Raw genomic sequence first — 20,198 nt, forward strand, 5'->3', positions numbered from 1 at the left:
TTAAAACTGGATTTCTTTTAAAGAAATTGTAGTATCTCATATAACAGATCAGATGTTTTTAGTTATTGAAAATAACAATGTAACTTTTATAAATGGATTAACTTGAAACATGGGTTTCTCTTGACGTGTACGTTTTCCAATCATTTTTATATATTAAAAATTTTTTCTAAAAATAAAATAATTAACAAAAAATTCATATTTTCTTTTTAAAGTGGAAAGTCGTGTCACAAAACATTTCGGAAAACAGAGCTATCTGCAATAAACAGACATGGAAATGTATGATATTTTTCTGCGTCGAAGAAACATCTAAAACATCGTCTCCGTGAATTCAGTTAAGTTTTTCTCGGAATTTATCATAGCGTGACATAGTTTTTTTTTTTTTTTTTTTAATAACAATCTTTCTTTCCTCATATTTTGTGGCTGCATGATGACTCTGTTTTGAGATAGTATTGATTAAATTCGCTAACTGCTAATGGAACTGTACAATGAATATCTTTTGTTTCTAACTCAGAATGCCATATTAATAACAGAAGGTGACATTTAGCGATAAAAAAAAACAATTATGTTTAAATGCGCAGATCTTGTACCTAATAGGAAATAAATGCAAAAGTATGATTCGAAGTAATTTTTGCCTGTTATTCTATCATCATTTAGTGTATAAAAACATATTTGCTGGAAATTTATTTCCTAATAAATGAATCTATAATCTAAATTGTTCCTTAACAATGCAAATTTGGATGCTTATCTTTTATTATTTTTTGAACTTGATTATATTACGAATACTCTTATGTTCCAAGAGTCAGTTACGATCCAAGAACTTTGCAGTTTAATTTTATTAGAGAAATAACATTCTGAATAAAGCGCATAATTTTTCTCAGGTACAGGTAGAAGTGGGCGGTTTACCAGAATTTCACCGATGGTCTTCCGGGTATTATCCTGCTGTACTAGTTTTGCAGTACACCCAAACTCTGCAAGGGATGGCTGCCGACCTTATTGACTTAAAAAAGCCTTACAACAGGGTGGAGAACCTTTTTGGGGCCGCGTGCCCAAAATTCACCCAATACCCATTTATTTATAGCAAAGTGTTAACACTCTAATTAAACCTGAAAATGGTAGTTTGGCTTAGCAAAACAACACACACTTGTCTTAGGGCTTAAAAAACAAAACAAGAGTTTTCAAAGATACAAAAAACTTTTTATTACAGGAAATAGATTGGTTTTGCGTAATTAATGAAATTTTTGCTGTTGTATACATATTGATAATTTGTCAAACCTTAGCGCATAATTCATTAATTTGAGCGCAACATATGCAGCATTCAGGTTACCTGTCAGTCTGTTTCTTGTGTCACATTTGATATAATTCAAAGCTGAAAACAGCTGTTCAAAAGCATAAGATGATCCAAACGAAGTAAGAATAGCACCTCCAATTGTTTTCATTGATTTAAACTTATTCCACGCTTTAAGGATTTCATTTTCAATAACTATCAATTGTGCTGTATTGCGTGATCTCTTTACACTCCATCTTCTCAAGTGTTGCATGCAGATCACAGAATTTTCTTTTTCACGTAGAGCTTTCTTGAAATTCCAATAGCTTCATTTCCAGATTTTCAAGGTCTAACTATTATAAGGACGAAAAATCAAGTTCTTCAAACTTAGATTTATCTGGAGAAGTAAAAAAACACATGCGGTTGCTTCCATCCTGACGGAACTGTAGAAAGTTGTCTCTTTAAAATTCTCCTTTGCAGCTGCTACGATGCTTGAGAATTCCTTGATTTCTTTATGACTTGAAGGACTGTGTGCAAATTGTGTAAAATAGAAAAACACAAAATTTAAAAATGAAGCATTAAATATAAATCGGTCATATATTAAAAAGAGGCAACATTATTAGCCAATGGTAAGAAATTGTATTTTCACGAATCAGCAATCTATGGCTGCAGATTCAAATATGAACGGGGAACAGCAGTAACCGTTAACCCGGATATCTCTTTGCTGAACTTCTAACTTTAGATTTCATATGCTCATTTTCGGCTTTATTTGGCTTATTTTGGATGAGCGCATGTGAATAAGCTTGGTTTCCCTACTAAGCTTTCGTGTTTTGCTATATTATCAAATTGCATGTTTTTACATTATATTTGTACATTCCGTTTAAGATATTAAATTAGAATTATTCATAAATTACCTCAAAATGCGTAGATTTGGAAACTGGAATCTATCTAACAATAAAAGTATTAAAACTCACCGGAACAGTGAAAGTATTAAAATAAATTTGAATTCGTTTAGCAAACATTAACTGCTTCAACATTGGCGTATTCTTTGCCTTGTAACAAGTAATATGATTGGCCCAAATAATTGAAACGTCATAAATTGGGTCAATAAATATGTATATCATTTCTCTGGCGATATATGAAAATTTGAAATCTAGGCTTAGGCCCTATGCCAGTGGTATTATTCGATAAGCAAGTAAGTGAAACATTCAAAAACACACTTATTACATAGTATCATTTTATTGTGATTATTGATTAAGGAAGTATATTTTAGTCGCTTGCCGGCTGATGAGGCTCTGTGTGCCGACTGTGGCATGCGTGCCATCACTGCCTTACAGCATTATTGTCATCCCTTCAGCAATCTTCTATTATCCGCTACTCCTTTCGAGGCGATCCGTGGGTCTGCTATCCCTCTTTCCTTACCACCAACCTCTCGAAAGACTCTCGGCTCATCTTATATTTTGTGTGTTCCCTTTCCGCACAGACACTGTACACTTACCATACCTTCTCTGGGATTCGAACCCAGTTCATCGATACAGCTGGCAGCGATACTAACTGCTTCCAGTACGTCCTGGATATTTCTGTAAAGTGGACAAAGAGCCACAAACTGTTGATGTCCCCTTTCAAAACAGAACTATTGCAAATAGGTAGAAAGGGTCAGCTGAAAAGAAATCCCATATTTAAGCTTTGCAGATCTAACTATTATAAGGACGAAAAATCAAGTTCTTCAAACTTAGATTTATCTGGAGAAGGAGATAAAAAATGTATCCACCCTTACCTTTTCGGATTACACAATCAACAATAGACTTTCTTGGATTTCTCACCTTAAGGTAGTGGAGCAGAAAATCACTATTCTTGCGAATACATTGCTTCAAATTACTACCCTGCGCTGAGGAGTTCTTCTATTAGAAGGTGTTGATCTTACGCCTTCAAATTCCGTGGGGGAAAATGAAGTGGAAATTGCGAAATGAAATAAAGTGAAGTTTATTGCATGGCAACTAGTCTGTCTCACCTCTACATTGCTGGAGGCTCAGAGAGAGCACAGAAAAAAGAAATGGGAGAAGTTAATGTATATTTTAAAGGGAGAAAGAAATGAATGGCCTTTCCAAAACTGCAGTTATTTGAAGAAACATAAGCATAATTTAATGTATGATCTTTTGCGAAAAAATTTCTGAAAGGTTTTATGTCTCTAAACTATATTTGTTAAGACGAATTTTATGATCAAATTTTTTTTTGTCTTAAAAGGTTATGCAACAATGTCATAAATCAAATCATTGATATATAGCATCGCGCACGCGTGTTTAATATTCCTATTGAATTTGAATTTAAAAAAAAAATTTTAGCAACTGAGGATTATATCAATAATTCTATTTATTCATGAATTATACCTATCACGTAACTACAGATATGATATGTATCGTAGATATCAATAAGCAGAAAACGTTGGAATGATGCATTAAAAACGATTTGCTAATGAGTAAAAATATAACAAATTTTAACAAAAGTAATAGAAAGGAAAATAAAAAAATATATATAACTATAGCTTAAATCATAAAAACATATCTTGCATATAAATGCACACACACACATATACATATACTATATTTGTAATGATTTTGAATTCTCAGTCGAAGCCTGGAACTATTAACACCTTTCCATAACAATCATGGCTACTGGTTAAGGTATACAAATGAAGGCAACAAAACTGAATTTCGACAAACACCAGTCTTTATTTTCACATATATCCAAATACGTTAGCAGACATTTATTCAATCATAATTTAATATGATAAATTTCTATATACATTGGCTTTTTAATCTTAAGACGTAGGCATCTGAGAAGCAAAGCGGCACGAGAATGACAGAGCAGTGGTTAGGGAAGGGAAGAATAATGTTACAGATTTTGTATTTAATTTGCTATTTTTAATAGAATTATAATTAAAATTGTTTTACTTCCCCATGCAATGCAGCACGAGACTTATTTTGAGAGAAAGCTACGCCGGAAAAGTAAAAATTCAGGAGCACGCGCATTTAATAAATAGATATCTCGTAATTCTACTCTTTCGCTTTCCAGAAGAGAGGTTTAATCGAACCGAGAAAATACAAGAAGCTTCTCGTGACTGATTAAAAAGCTTATAAAAGCCGAAGAAAAACAACTCAGTTCAGTTGTTTACTTAGCTGTTGTAATACTGAAATCGGATTAGCTTTCTCTGCGCTTTGAATTGTGTTCTATTTAACGTTTTAGTAGTTTAAAATATAACTGTGTGACATATTGATATTGTACGAACATCTGTGAGGAAAAATTCCAGCGTTTTGTTTTATTTCTTGTGATAAGAATAAATTTTATTAACTTTTCATAAGATTTGTGCATTCAATCAATTACCAACCCGTACGTACGAACAATTTTTGGTGTCAGAAGTGGGTTTTGAATGCCAATCACAAGAGCGATGGAAGAACAGTTAAGACAGCTTAGAATAGGCTTTGCTGTATTTAAAAAAGAAATTAATGTGGGCCAAGAGGAGATGAAAGCGGATCAAGAATCCGATAAGGAAGAGATGAACGTCTTTCAAGCTGGCCAAGAATCCGTTAAAGAAAGTTTGAAGAAGCCGTTAAAGCTGTTAAAGAGGAAATGAAAAGAGAAATTACTTAATAGAAAACAAGTTCGAGGCTATGGAAGGAAGAATGGATACAGTTGAAGACATGTTGGAGAAGTTCAAGAAAGAGTTTCTGCGGTGACGAAACAAATTGGAGAAAGAGTTTCTGCCGTCCAACAAAAAAATTATGAAAGGGTTTCTGCTGCTTTCGGCAAGGAAGTTGACACCTTAAACAAATGCAGAGCGATAGAAGGAAGCAATTCCGAGAGTTTTAAATTTGTATCCTTGTCTGCTCATCCGTCTCTGAAGCTATCCACATATGATAAGAAAACCTCCTGCCAAGTGTATAAAACACAGTTTTCTATAATGGCGGGAGCGAATGGATAGGATTCCCAAGCTAAGGTCATTTCGTCGCTTCTGTGAGAGCAGACACAGCGGATATCCTTCAGTTTCTTCCCGAAAACAAAAGACTAGATTCCGAAGCTCTGTCCATCGCGTTGAAGCTGCGCTTTGTGGAGAAGTGTTAAAAAGAATTACAGCAGGCTTCAATTAAAATCGTGTCAACAGAAGCCCACGGAAATACTCCAAAAGCTTGCCACGGATGTAGAAAGGCTATTTGATCTTGCTTTCTCAGACTGCTAGACAGAACGCCGTGAAATTCGAGGCAGCCCAGCAAGCAACTCGTACGGACCGCCACCCAATCAGAGCCGCTCAAGTCCAGGAGCCAGTGGATCAAGTCATTGTTCATCTAAACGATTTAACCAGACAACTTAATGCTTGAGAAGAAATATTAGTGACAAAAATCAACCCTAAAGTGCTGGAACTGCGATGCTGAAGGCCACATACGAAGAAACTGCAGAACACCCAGGGTACGGATGTTAAAAACACGCCTATCAAGAAGGAGGGAAACTAATTCGTGGCCATCTCACGGGGCGGAGGTTGCCAGATAATGAAAAGCCCCAGTTTAAAGCGTTTCAGATTTCCGCAGTGAGTGGCGGCAGTAATGAATTTTTCATCATGGCACACATCAGTGGAGTTCCTTGTAATGTAACTATCGATGCAGGAGCCAATGTTATCATTATTCGAAAAGATGCGGCTAAAGAACTGAAAACCATACTCATCTGGACGCCGCTTTGCGTTACCCTACAGACTGTGTCAGGCGGGAAGATCGACATCGACGGAGAAGTAAACATTAACATCACGTTTGAAAGTGCTCCTACCATCACACGGCATATGTGGCAGAGATTACAGACCCTTGCATATTCGGATTGGACTTTCTAAGGAAATACAATTTTTCCTTGGACTTTAAAAGTAACGAACTGTATTCCGCCTTTGATGACATAGCCCTATTCGGAATTAATGATGAAGGAGTGAAATCTATCCATGAAATTATAGCTCAAAACGATATCATGATACCCGTAAGAGCAGAGTTTTTACTTCCTGGATCCATCCTGGTACTTCAGAAACTGAAAGAAGCCAATCTGTTGAGTCCTGCTAAATGCAAATTATTCAGACAGGAAGTGACTTACCTCGTATATGTCATCTCTTCTGAAGGTGTGTGCTTGGATCCTGAGAAAATGTCAGCCGTTAAAGACTGGAAAGGTCCCGAAAATGTGTATCAGCTGAGAAGTTTCCTGGGACTTTGCACCTACTATAGGAGATTTGTGAAGGACTTTTCTTCCGTCGCAAAACCCCTTCACAAAATGACGGAAAGCAAACAAAAGTTCTTGTTGACAAAAAATTGTGAGGATGCACTTAACAGTTTGAAGCAAGCTTTAACATCGGCTCCAATCCTGACGTATTCTCTGCTTGACGAACCATTTATGTTCGACACGGATGCGAGCAATGAGGGGGCCCAAGAAACTAACGGCCAAGAACGTGTCATAGCCTACTGGAGCAAGTGCCTGTCAAAACCGGAGAGAAATTATTGTGTCACCAGGGCAGAATTGCTCTCCATAGTTAACCCTTTAACTGCTTAAGACGTGTTTAAACGTTTTTGGAATTTCTTTAAAAATGCTTAAGACGTCTTTACACGAATTTCAAATCGCACGAAAAATGCTTAAGACGTGTATACACGAAGCCCGAATTTCGCGAAGATTGCTTAAGACGTGTTTAGACGACGCGATCTGGTCTTCCTTCCCCTACCTTTCTGCAGGCGGCTGTCAGTTGACACAAAGCTCTTAATAGGGTGTGAAGTCTCTTTCAAAAGAGCACTTAAGGAAAAAGTCCTTAGAGTGAAGTATCTTTGTCAGACAGCGGGTATGTATTATCTGTGTGCCGACTAATAGTTTGCGAAAGAAGATAAATCGCTTTACAACTGTTTGCCTTGTGGTACTTTATTCAAATGAAAGTCAAACAGGATCCGACGTTGTTATAGTACATTGCCGAATTTTAGTAGAAACAAGAAAAAATAAGAATTGTAACGGAGGACGCCTTTATGCCTATATGTTATAGAATCAAATATTTTATTTTTGTATTAAAAAATGATTACAATTCAGGAAAAAATATAAAATGTTGCAACCAGCTTTCTTGTTTGCCTTCGTATTTCAAATGCGCGTTATTATAATGTTAAAACTGTGCTTTCAGCATGCCTGAGTTTTGTACTCGTATGTGTGGCTCTATCCTCCGTAGAAATGGCGAACTGACATATAAAAATTATATGAATGTTGAACGGAAGATATTCTACTCGAAACTTCAACTAAATGGAATAAATGAATACGCCGAAGGAATTTCTAGAAATATTTGTTTTAAAAATTTTATTATTAAGATTTTAAATACAAAATGTTTTGAAATCTAAAGAAAAAAATATGTAATCCTTGAAAAATTTTTGGAAAGAAATCTATCGATATAAAATCTCTTAAAATTAATGGAGTGTAAATTAATTAAAACAGTTAGTGTACGGAAGGGTTAGATATACTGCGCACAAAAAATTACAGTTAGAAGATCAATTATTTAAAGATATAAATTAATTACGTTAAAAGAATTTAAAATAAATTAACATCTGTCCAAATGTCAATACTAACAGCAATAGCACGAATGAAAGTTATTCTTTAAATTCCGAACTTAGTTCATCCGTCGGTACGCAATGATTGTGTCTTTGCGATTACTTTTCTTATAGATACTACAAAAGGCCGCCAACGAAGTAGCGGTAAAATCGTTGAATACTAATAGTTTGAAGCGGGTTCAAATCCTGATGAATGGATTGCCTGCATACCAGTTTTAGCGAATGTTTGTTGCGCATGTTTAATGTGAATATGAGACAATTTATTCAGCTTTTCATGATGACGTGCCTTGACTACGAGTCCTCGCTCGGGTTGTATTTGGTTTGGCTTGTTAGATTATTAAGCACGTGAAGGCGATCTGTCTAAGGGGAGGTATGCTTTCGTGACAGATTTTCTAAGGGAAACAATCTCGCACTACAAAAAGTTAAAACCATAAAAACGCCCATGCAATCAGCTTGTTCACGGGGGTTTGAATGCAGGTCAAATTACCAGTATGTTAAGAGAAGCGATTCCAAGAATGTTTAATTATTTTATTTAGTTTGTCATAAGCTAAATAAAATAATTAAACATTCTTGAAATCTCTTCACATTACTGAAATGGCAATAACTTCGAATTATACTATGCTACTACTTTTCCTCTAATATGAAATTTTGAACTTTTCCGTTATCGGACAGCCCACCAGGGACTGAGCGGAGTCTAACGGAACAACTGGTGGTTCTGTCCGGGGTTCGAATCCCGAGAAACGAGCTGGTTGCCAGGATGATATTCTTAGTTTTCCATATGTGTAACATGTATGCAAGCTAATTTCCGTTAGGCAGTCCTCGAACGAAGGCATCCTTCACCTTAGGCAAATAACCATCGAGTACTTTGCCATAATCAAATAAACCTTTATCCATAACATGCTTCAAATATTTTTATGTTGAAAAGTTCATGCGCCAAAGTTGGCCCCCGTTGAATGAAATATGTTGTTTATTTTTTCTTTGTTTTTTATAACAACAATGTTCTTGTTTTCAGAATCTGAATTATCAATAAAATTCCTTTAATAATATGCGATTCTATTTTGTTTTTTTGTTTAATGAAAAATTAATTTAAGCGACAAATCTCTTACATTTAGAAAAATTTTCGATTTTCGAAACGAGTTGCTGTCAAAAGAGCATCTTCTCGTTGCTGCATATATTTATTTAAAGCAAACTGCTTGGCGCGTGTGCTTTTATATTTGAAAAGATTCAGAGAATTTTCAACATGGAAATAAAGTTATTAATTTTACTGAATTTTGTGGATTCTTTGTGTTTTGAGGTAAAAGTCAAACCATCAGATATGTGATAACCTTAAAATAAGGGTATATATAATCAGGATTTTGCGGCCAGACATTCCCAGCGAAATAAATTACAAAAAATTATCTATGTAGAATTAATGTATATTCCGTTTAGTATTTTAATTTATCAGTGTTATTACACATCAGTTTTTCAGTGTAAGTTATATCGAGTTTTAGTTGTGTTCCATATAAGAATTTTATTTGGTTTATTAGGTTTTCAAATCTGTCAAACCCAATCAGTGGCCTCCTGGCTAAGATATCTGATTATTGCTATTTCGACTCGTATTCGAACCCAAACAAACGAACTGGTTAAATTTTGTGATTTCCTCTATGTGTAACATGAACATGAGTACGTTTTACTTAGAAAGTCGTCCATGGAGACATTCATTGCCTTCGGCTGATAGATCTCGTTTCCTTTGCCATATTCAAAAAATCTAAAAATTTTTCAAAAACACTAACAGATGCATATAACAAAATAATATTAAATAAATGCATATAAGAAAATAAATTAAGTAAATGCATATAAAAAAACTGAAGTAAATGTATATAACGAAAAAAAAAAAAAATGAGGTAAAAACAAATTGTCAATAATTTTTCAATACAGTAGTTTTCAAATTGCTTGTTTTCAAATTTTATTTCATTTTTATGTATGTACTAATATACAGTGTATGTGTGCGAAAGTGTGCTTGTTCGGCATATCCATATATATTAATTAAATAAATCTGATTTGAAAATGCATGCACTAACGCGCTATTCTCGTAATTTGAAAAACACTAAAGTATTGTCTGAGAAAAATATTTATAAAGAAAATTAAATTTCGTCTCCTTACTCGGTGCTGTGTAAAAAATTTAAATAAGCTTATTAATTTTTTCTTCTTTATTAAAAACAAATTAGTTTCTTTTCATCTATATATGAAAAATAACAAAATCTTGCTGTCAGAATGGAAATTCTTAAAAATATGAAATTCGTTTTTTTCGAACTAAAGTTTCTGAGAAATTTCTCTAGGTCAGCAGGTAGTAACAGGACCACTGACTGCTTTGTCCCGATGAAGTGGAAAACCCGATGAAATGGATGATTTTACCCCCAAAGGGTTTTCTTTAACAAAGCAGATGCGGTCCAAATGGCTTTTCTGAGAAGCGTTCGTATTTGAATAGCTTGAAGCTTGAAAGCTTGAGTTGGAAGATGTTCCCGAAGTCAGACAGCAATAAAACTTGTTATAGATATTTCTCTCTCTCTCTCTCTGTGAGTTCTTGAAATCTTGGAATGGGTGAAAGTTTATTTTGTTTTACATATATAAGGAAACTGCATGTAAAACAAAATAATTCAAGGCACCCATTGTATGTTAATCATTGTACGTCCCCTCAGCTCTTCGGTTGGGTATTAAGAAAAGAAATTCCTATACTGCTTTTGTATTACTTGTATAGTGAAAGATTTGAAAAAAATAGCTTCATATGAAAAGTTTTTCTCCGATGAACGAATACAGCTGAAACATGTTTCTGTCTTCAAGTATATCCACAAAACATGAAATAGTATTGTACTCTTTTGTATTCTATTGCATTTTTATATTACTTCCTGGTAAATTTTTTTATACTTAAATTTCTCTCTCTCTCTTTTCTTATAATACACAAGTACTCTTTCAAATATGGCTGACCTATGAACCTAAATTTTTATACTATAAAATTTTATATAAAAATTAGCCGTAATCATTAGACACAGCTTTGTGTATATTATATTCTTGAATACATGCCTGCAATTAATACTAAGAATACTATTGATAAAATTCGTGATATAATTAATAATGAAAATACTGTTTAAGCTAAAAACCGATTTGAATCTTTTTTTCATTATAGGGTAACATGAACCAAACAATTTTCGTTAGAAATATACAATTATGCTAACTTGACACATCAGATAGAAAATATTTTATCGTCATCATCGGCTATGATAAAAGATTTATACTCTTAAGATTTTGGATTATGATAAAGCACACAGGACCTATTTGTCTAAGGGAAAGGAAGTCTTCAGAGTAGATCGGTTTTTTTTTTTTTTTTTTTTTTTTTTTTTTTTTTTTTTTTTTTTTTGTGGGAAACAAACTGTTAATTCACAATCAATTGTACTTATGAAAAACCCCTAAGCCTCCCATGCAGCCGCTAGAATTTACCGGTGCTCAGCTATCTTACCGCTTGGAGACTAGTTGGCTTTCTGAACTTACGCAATATCTATCTGAATTTGAATATTTGCATAAAAAACGAGCAAAATAAAATGACACATTGTAAATAGTACATTTTACTGAAATCAAACTTTCTTTGAAAAAGGAAAATTAATTGTAAGGAATAAGATGGATGCATTTAATTAAACGGCGGGCAATAACAGCGCTGATCATATGTTCCGTATAGGAAATCATTTTCTTCGTGTTATCGTACAACGGAAAATATCCACAGATTATATTTTACAGTTTTTAAAAAGTCATGGGTTATCTGCTTTAAGAGAACACCTTCGTGGGCAATTTTCTAAATAAAATTGGCTTGAATTCACGTTACGCATCGAGAAAATCATAAATACCACAAGCAGCTAAACTGGTCGGTTGCCAACAACAAAATACCAAAATCCAGCAATCTTATTCACTCAACAATAGTGAACTTAAACTAATGTTTGTATATTATTAGTAGTCTTAAAATAACGAAAATATTTATTCTAATAAAAATTTTTGTTTGAATATCCTCCCTAGTAAGGTATTTCCTTTGGTTGGAGATTTGTCAACAATAAATGCTATGTTTAAACAAGACATTTATTTAGAGCATAATGCTTCAAAAATGTATGCTGGGATCCCTAGAAAAAAAATATCGCCGGAAAATATATCTCCGAAAAAATATTTAATTATTCATATTCTTATGATTAATTATTAAATAATTAATAACTTTTATAATTATGAAATGAAATGCTTATTTATACTTTACCAAATGTACAGCAACACTCTTTCTTTACAAAAATACCATATTGAATAAATTATATTGTAAGCTAATAAGTAACAACATTGCTTTGTTTAATTAAGATACAATAACAAGCCGAACAAACATTAAATTGGAAGTCAAACAACAAAAATCAGCGTTATATTTTCAAATTTTCACAATCTAATTTTCATTATATCTTATCTCGTTCATTTGCGCTTTTGCAGCTGAAGATGATGGTTCGGTAAAACCATCGAAACTAGTCCTGTGAAAATTTGAAAATATAACGCTGATTTTTGTTCTTTGACTTCCAAATTAATTGCTTTGTTTGTTATTAATATGTCTCATCCTTCCTATTTCAGATAAAATTTAATAGTGTTTCTCGGACAGGAAAGCAAGAATTTTTAATTTGAATCCATAAATTTATGATACACTGAAAACGGTTTCATGTTATAATTCCCTTTCTGAATATCCTGAATGTAATATGAAAAAGTAAAATGCAAATTTAATATTAATATTACCACCCTTAAAAACACCCAAATATTTCGTTTATTACTCTCTTAAAACTACGTAATAATTAAGGAAAAAAGAAATTATTTAAAATAATTATTAGTTGCCTGCAGTTGAAGAATATAGGAAAATGCAGAAGGTTTTAAAGATTTTTAATTAATGACAAAAATACAGAAAATCGGAAATAATACGAAATGTTTCAGCAATATCTCAGAAGGAATGAAAATTGCACCAGATATTTGTCAGAATATAATTTTAGTGATAGCAGTTTAATCAGTCTGCATTGAAATTCCGGTGATAATCAGTGACATACAGATTTAGGTTACTTAGGTTAAAAATGAGTAATAATTTAAAATTTAACCGGGTAAATTTTAAAACCAATTTATTTGAAAACTATCAGCTTCGCTGCGAGCCTTCGTCTGGCTTTTAAATGTACCGGAAAAATGGCTGAAGGGAACTCAACGTTAAATTTAAAAACTGCGTAGGATTTTACTCTGCAGAACAACTTCATAAAAAAAGTTATTACGTATAACAAAATTACAATGAAATAAGCAATGTCCCTTAATACAAATATTAATTATCCTAATAAATAAATTAACCAAATTCCCTTTGCAAAATCTTAAGAACTCAAATGGATAAAGGAGGTTAATAACTTTGTTTCCTAAAAAAATCAGTCAAAACTTTTCAATATCTTAAAAACAGGGAAATGAGCAATAAATAAAATAAAGGAATGCAAAAAACAAAAAGTTCTGAAAAGCAAAGTATAATTAATGATATTTTATCTTATGTTTTCAAGGGAAAAAATTACAATGAAATAAGCTATATCCCTTAATACAAATATTAATTATCCTAATTAAAAAATTAATCAACTTTCCGTAGAAGAACAAAAATCATGTAAAACTTTTCAATATCTTATAAAGAGTGAAATAAGCAAAAAAATGACATGAAAGCAACTCAAAAAACATAAAATTCCGCGCAGAATTTTACTCCACAGAACAACTTTATCAAAAAAAAAAAAATCAATAAAAATATATTATATTTATATAAAAATGACAATGAAATATGCCAATCTCTTAAAAACAGTGACATAAGAAATACGATGAAAAATTGTTGCCAAACCCATATTTCTAAAAGAATGAAACTATTCAAAATGATGCGATTTCATCAAAAATATATCAACAACAATAAGACAGGAAAATTGTTGCCCAAATCACATTTTTAAAGATGTGAGATGTGAGAAATGTACTCGGAAGCTTCATTTAAAAAATCTTTTAAAAATACAAAATATTATCATTTTTCCAAAATTCTTTTTGTAAAAGCATTCGCAAGGATAAAAGTTTAACGTGTCCAAAAATCAAAGAAAAATAATCTGTACATTTTTAAAAATAAACTTTTTTAGAAAAAATCCCATTGAAAAAGTGTTAAGCTCCCTTTGTTAAATAAATTCGTATTTAATCGATTTATTGAAACACGAAATTTATTTTAAGTTCGTAAAATAGCTAAGTGCCTACGTTTCATGACGATTTGAAAATGGAGTCTGTAGAGTAAAATCTCACTTTCCTATAGCCCATTATGTTTCAAAATGACACGATTTCGTTACAAAACATGAAATAAAAAAAAATTCGAATTCGAATTTCGAAAAATTCGCTTCGAAGTGCACTGGCTCTTGTGTAGATGTACCTATGTACCAAATTTCGTAGCCGTGGGTCTATTAGCTTACGCGCAGCGCGAACGAAAGGCGCGCACACACAGACAGACTCTTTCTTTTATTATATGTAGAGAAGATATGTAGAGATAAAATTGTTTAAGGGAAGGAAACTTTCAAGTTTCGCAGCTGTAGCCTGCGGCATTAAGACGATCATCACGGAGAGTCTAGCCTTTTGCAATTCTCTTGAGAGCTCACAGGTACTGAACAATATATAGCAATCAATCTCACTTAGCGGAATCATTGAAGTAAAATTCTGGGAGGGATGGGAAATAACAAAAGAACTGCTTGACAATTTTCAGAGGCTTAGGGTTATTTTCGCGACATTTTACGGGAAGTTCGGTCCAAAACTAGCGACAGTTTTAAAGAGATTCGCAGATAATCACTCGACAGGCTAAGGGTTAAATCCGTAGAACATTTTCATCATTATCTCTATGGCAGAAAATTCCCACTCCTCACAGATCACGCTTCGTTGAACGGGCTTTTAAATTTCAGGAATTCTGAAGGTCAAATTGCTAGGTGGATACAGAGGATCCAGGAATATGACATCGCTATCCGTCATCGGAAGGGATCATCACATGGAAACGCCGACGCCCTGTCTAGATTACCTTGTCCAGAAAACTGCCGATACTGTTCCAGAGTCGAAGCGAAATACGATCTGCTTAATCCCCAGTCGGACGCCATGGTAGAGAGGTTTAATCGAACCATCCTTAATAACCTCTCATTAGTGGTTCCAAAAACCAACAGCACTGGGACAAGAAGTTACCATTGTTTTTACTGGCTTACCGCAGTGCTGTCCACGAGACTACCGGCTATTCCCCATTTCAGATGCTCATCGGTCGTGACCTTCCTCTGCTCTGTGATCTCTTGTTTGGTCGCCCTACGGATGCACGTTCAGCGCCTGAGGAATACATCCAAGGTCTCCAGGCCCGGTTTGAAATGATGCACAATTTTGCACGAGAGTGAGTCAATTTGGCGACGGAGAAGATGAAGATCCGATACGACACAAGAGATACAGGACATCGATTCAAGGAAGGAGACAAGGTGTGGTTGTGGAATCCGACTCGACGGAAAGGACTCCTTGAGATGGTCCTTACACAGTACAGTCCTAAACAAGCTGAACGACGTCGTGCTTCAAATTCGTAAGTCATCGAACTGTAAGCCTAAAGTCGTTCATTACGACAGGTTAGCTGATATATTGATATTGTACGAATATCTGTAACGAAAAATACCATGATTTTGTTTTATTTCTTGTTGGGTGGCCCTGAAGTCACTTTACATTTTGAAAATTAAATAACTTTTTCTTAAATGACTGTATTTAATTAATTCTTTTTTATTACAAAGCTTAGAGTGTGTAAGTTAGTTCTGACTTAGTGACGAAAGATAATGTCTCTTAAATAGCCTCCATTCTCGTCTTGAGAAAGTCGAGCTCTTTCTAAGCTGTTCTCCATGACACTTCTTAACATCTGAGGTTGTAGGGAAAATGTTTGCCTTAAGTTCTTGAATAGTTCGGGGCTTATTTGCATACACTTTGTCTTTAAGATATCCCCAAAGCCAAAAGTCCGGAGCTGTCAAATCAGGAGAACGTGGAGGCCATTCAAAATAGGATTTAAGAGAGATTATCCGATCCTGAAACATTGCAGTTAACAACTGCATTGTGGCTCTAGCAGTATGTGCAGTTGCTCCATCTTGTTGCCACCAATACCCTGCCATGTTTACTACCTGAGGTTGAACAAAATTCGCTAGCATGTCTCGATATTTCTCAGCATTAATTTACTTATTAAAAGTAAAATTCAATTATCTTCACTCGTTCTGTTGTAAACTTATCCATGCCAAAAATTTCCAGGGATTATATTTTTTAATTCTGAAAAGAGAAAAAGAAATATATTAATAGAAAAAAAGTTATTTAATTTTCAAAATGTAAAGTGACTTCTGGGCCACCCTATATAAATGAACCTTGGCATTCTTCCGTGTCATTAGGGGCAACTGTAGATACGTGGGTGCCAACAGCATCGATGACATCAGGAAATAAAAACTTTTGATTTTTGATTGAATCCTAATTTGATTTTATTTTGTTCAAAACTATTTACTGTAAATTTTATCCATTTCGTGAAACTCCACAACAAATAGCATCTGTAACTTTTCAAATACACCAACTGATATATTTTAGGCTTAGCCCTGTCTGAAATTAAACCCTAGGTCGGGAACTCTCACAGTGGCGTTAAAGTCCCCTTGGGATGGTCCGTACACAGTTCTAAACAGGCTGATGGCCATAGTTCGTAGTGTAAATAATTGTAAGTAGTGTAAGACCATGTTCCTCTTTGTTTCGAAATGTGTATTTGATTTGGCTTGTATTTAGTATTTGATAGTATTTGAATTGTTTTAAGTTACTATTGCCGTTATTATTTATGTTGTTTGTTATTGTAATGTAATGTTTATTATTGGATTGATGCCTTAGTTATAAGTTTGGCTTCCTGTCCAGGGTGTTGGCGCCTGATCGTCTGTTATACGAAAACCTTCTCACCTACCGTAGTTGCCTAGCAACGAATGTTGTAACGCACCATGCGTCAATATACACTGAAGTGACAAACGTCGTGGGATACCTCCTAATATTTTGCCGGTCCTCCTTTTGCCCGGCGAAGTGCAGCAACTCGACGTGGCATGGACTCAACAAGTCGTTGGAAGTCCCCTGCAGGAATATTGAGCCATGCTGCCTGTATAGATGTCCATAATTGTGAAAGTGTTGACGGTGCAGGGTTTGGGGCACGAACTGACCTCTCGATGATGTCCCATAAATGTTCGATGGGATTCATGTCGGGCGATCTAGGTGGCCAGATCATTCGCTGGAATTGTCCAGAATGTTCTTCTAACCAATCGCGAACAATTGTGGCCCGGTGACATGACGCATTGTATCCAAAAAAATTTCATCGTTGTTTGAGTACGTGAAGTCCATGAATGGCTGTAAGTGATCTCCAAGTAGCTGAAGGTATCCATTTCCAGTCAATGATCGGTTCAGTTGCACCCGAGGACCGAGTCCATGCCATGTAAAAATAGCCCAGATCATTATGGAACCACCACCAGCTTGAACAGTGCCTTGTTGACAACTTGGGTCCATGGCTTCGTAGAGTCTGCGCCACACTCGAACCCTACCATCAGCTCTTACCAACTGAAATCGTGACTAATTTGACCAAGCCACGGTTTTCCATTCGTTTAGGGACCATACGATATGCTCACGAGCCCACGAGAGTCGCTGCAGGCGATGTCGTGCTGTCAGTAAAGGCACTCGAGTCGGTCTTCTGTTGGCATAGCCCAAGGAAGTGCTCCTACCATCACTTCAAAATTTTTGGATTACAATTAAACTTCGCCGCACTGTCCGAAAATTCACATTCAAAATTTCGCTGCACTGTCCTATCGGACACGTCCCTCGTACGTCCCACATTGATTTCTGCGGTTATTTGACGCAGTGTTGCTTGTCTGTGAACATTGACAACTCTACGCAGACATCGCTGGTCTCAGTCGTTAAGTGCGGGTGGTCGGCCACTGCGCTGTCCATGGTGGGATATTATGCCTGAAATTAGATACTCTTGGCACACTCTTGACACTGTAGATCTCGGAATGTTGAATTCCCTAACGATATCCGAAATGGAATGACCCATGCGTCTAGCTCCAACTACCATTACGCGTTCAAAGTCTGTTAATTCTCGTCGTGCAGCCATAATCACGTCAAAGCCTCTTCACATGAATAACTTGAACACAAATGAAAGCCTCTTCACATGAATAACTTGAACACAAATGAAAGCCTCTTCACATGAATAACTTGAACACAAATGAAAGCCTCTTCACATGAATAACTTGAACACAAATGAAAGCCTCTTCACATGAATAACTTGAACACAAATGAAAGCCTCTTCACATGAATAACTTGAACACAAATGAAAGCCCTGACAAAGCACTTCGCATTTATACATTTTCTACGCGATACTACTACCATCTGTATATTTGCATATTGCTATCCCATGACTTTTGTCACTTCAGTGTAGTTTAGTTACTGTAGTTCTTGTTATTAACTTGTTCGATGAATTTTGTTTTTGTTTGGATTTTTGAATGGCTGCTAATTGAGCAGTTATTTTTCGAATAAAATAAAAGATGAATTTAAAGGGAAATTAGTTTCCTTATTTCGAACTACAGTCCAAAACAGTGGTTCTATTAGCCGGAGAATTCTAGCAATATTCGAGCTAAATTTTTGATTGTGAAAAAACTGTTTATCGTTAGGAAAATGGCGTCATCAGATATTACGGTTCTTATTCGAAGAAGAGGTAATCTAAAGGCACAAATAACGCGATTAAAAGGCTTTGTGACTAATGATTACCCAAACTTCGATACTACAAAATTGGAATATAAGCTGGACAATGTTCAAATCATTTCAACTATACTGGAAGAACTTAAAAGTGAATTTTACGGCGTTTTAAAAGATGAAGAATGCGAAGAGCATGAAATCATCTTCTCGGAAATGGAGATTGATCTCCAAAAAATTGAGGTAAGTCTTAGATGTTTTTTAAAAGACCTGAACACTAAGCCCAGTAGCAAATATAATATTTCTAACAATAATGTTGTAGTATCAAATAAACAAAGTTCAATTAAACTGCCAGAGATTCCCTTGTCTAAATTCAACGGAAATTACCAAGAATGACTTCTCTTTAAAGCTCAATTTAAGTCAATAACAGATGATAACAAATATTTAACCGATTTACAAACGCTGTATTATTTACAATCAGCTCTTATTGGGAAGGCAATGGAAATTCAAACCACGGATGATACTTATGAACCTCTGTGGAAAACGGTTATAGCCAGATTTGAAAATAAACGGTTAATAGTTAATAGTCATGTTAATGAACTGTTATCGATTCCTAAAATACATCATGAATCGCCAAAAGAATTAAGAATTTCAATTGACAGAATGCACAAGCATCTACGAGCATTAAAATTAATGGGATTAGAAACTAATAAGTTAACCGAAATAATGTTAATCTATTCAATGCTAGAAAGTTTAGATAAAGAGACAAGACGTAAATTTGAGATGTCTTTAACCTCTACAGATCTGCCTGATTCGAGATCTTTTTTGGATTATTTAGAAAATCGGTGTCAGAACCTGGAGAATATGCAAGGAAGTCGGTTACTTGTTAACAAAATTAGATTTATTCCAAACCAAATTAAGAATCAGAATTTTGTTAGGAAATCAGGCTCATCATAATGTGTGCTTTGTAAAAATATTCATTCATTGTATAAATGTTCGTTATTTTTAGAAATGGAACCTATAGAAAGATTCAGTGTTGTAAAAATGCATAAACTATATCTAAACTGTTTAGATATGTCGCACAAATATATATACTGTTTTTGTAAAGGCAAACATATAATTTGCATTTGCATCGCAATCAAAACAGTTGTCGTACCAATGAACCAAATTCTCGAGTTTCGGAAGGCTTACTTAATCAACCTCAGGAGCCAGCAATACTTTCAGAGAAGGAATATCCGACAGATAAAGGAAGTTACGAAATCGCAGGATTTTTCGACTCGAAATGAGTACAGAAATAAAACTTTTCTCTTGGCAACTGCCATAGATTGGGTGTGGAACTCCCAGAATGCCTGCTATAGTAAAGGACGTTGTTTGTTAGACTCGTGCAGTCAAGGGAACTTTATAACTTCCGACTTTGCAAATAATTTGCAGTTGAGAAGGGAACTAATAAAGATACCTGTTAGTGGCTTGAGCGCAAATGTGACAAATGTTAAATTTAAAACTAAGGCACTTGTTACCAATGGAAATTCTTCCTTTTCAACGTACGCAGATTTTCCGGTAGTACCTAA

This window comes from Stegodyphus dumicola, chromosome 8 (genome assembly GCF_044657685.1).
Source record: "Stegodyphus dumicola isolate Sdum_Otavi_A_Nest chromosome 8, ASM4465768v1".
Lineage (NCBI taxonomy): Eukaryota > Metazoa > Arthropoda > Arachnida > Araneae > Eresidae > Stegodyphus > Stegodyphus dumicola.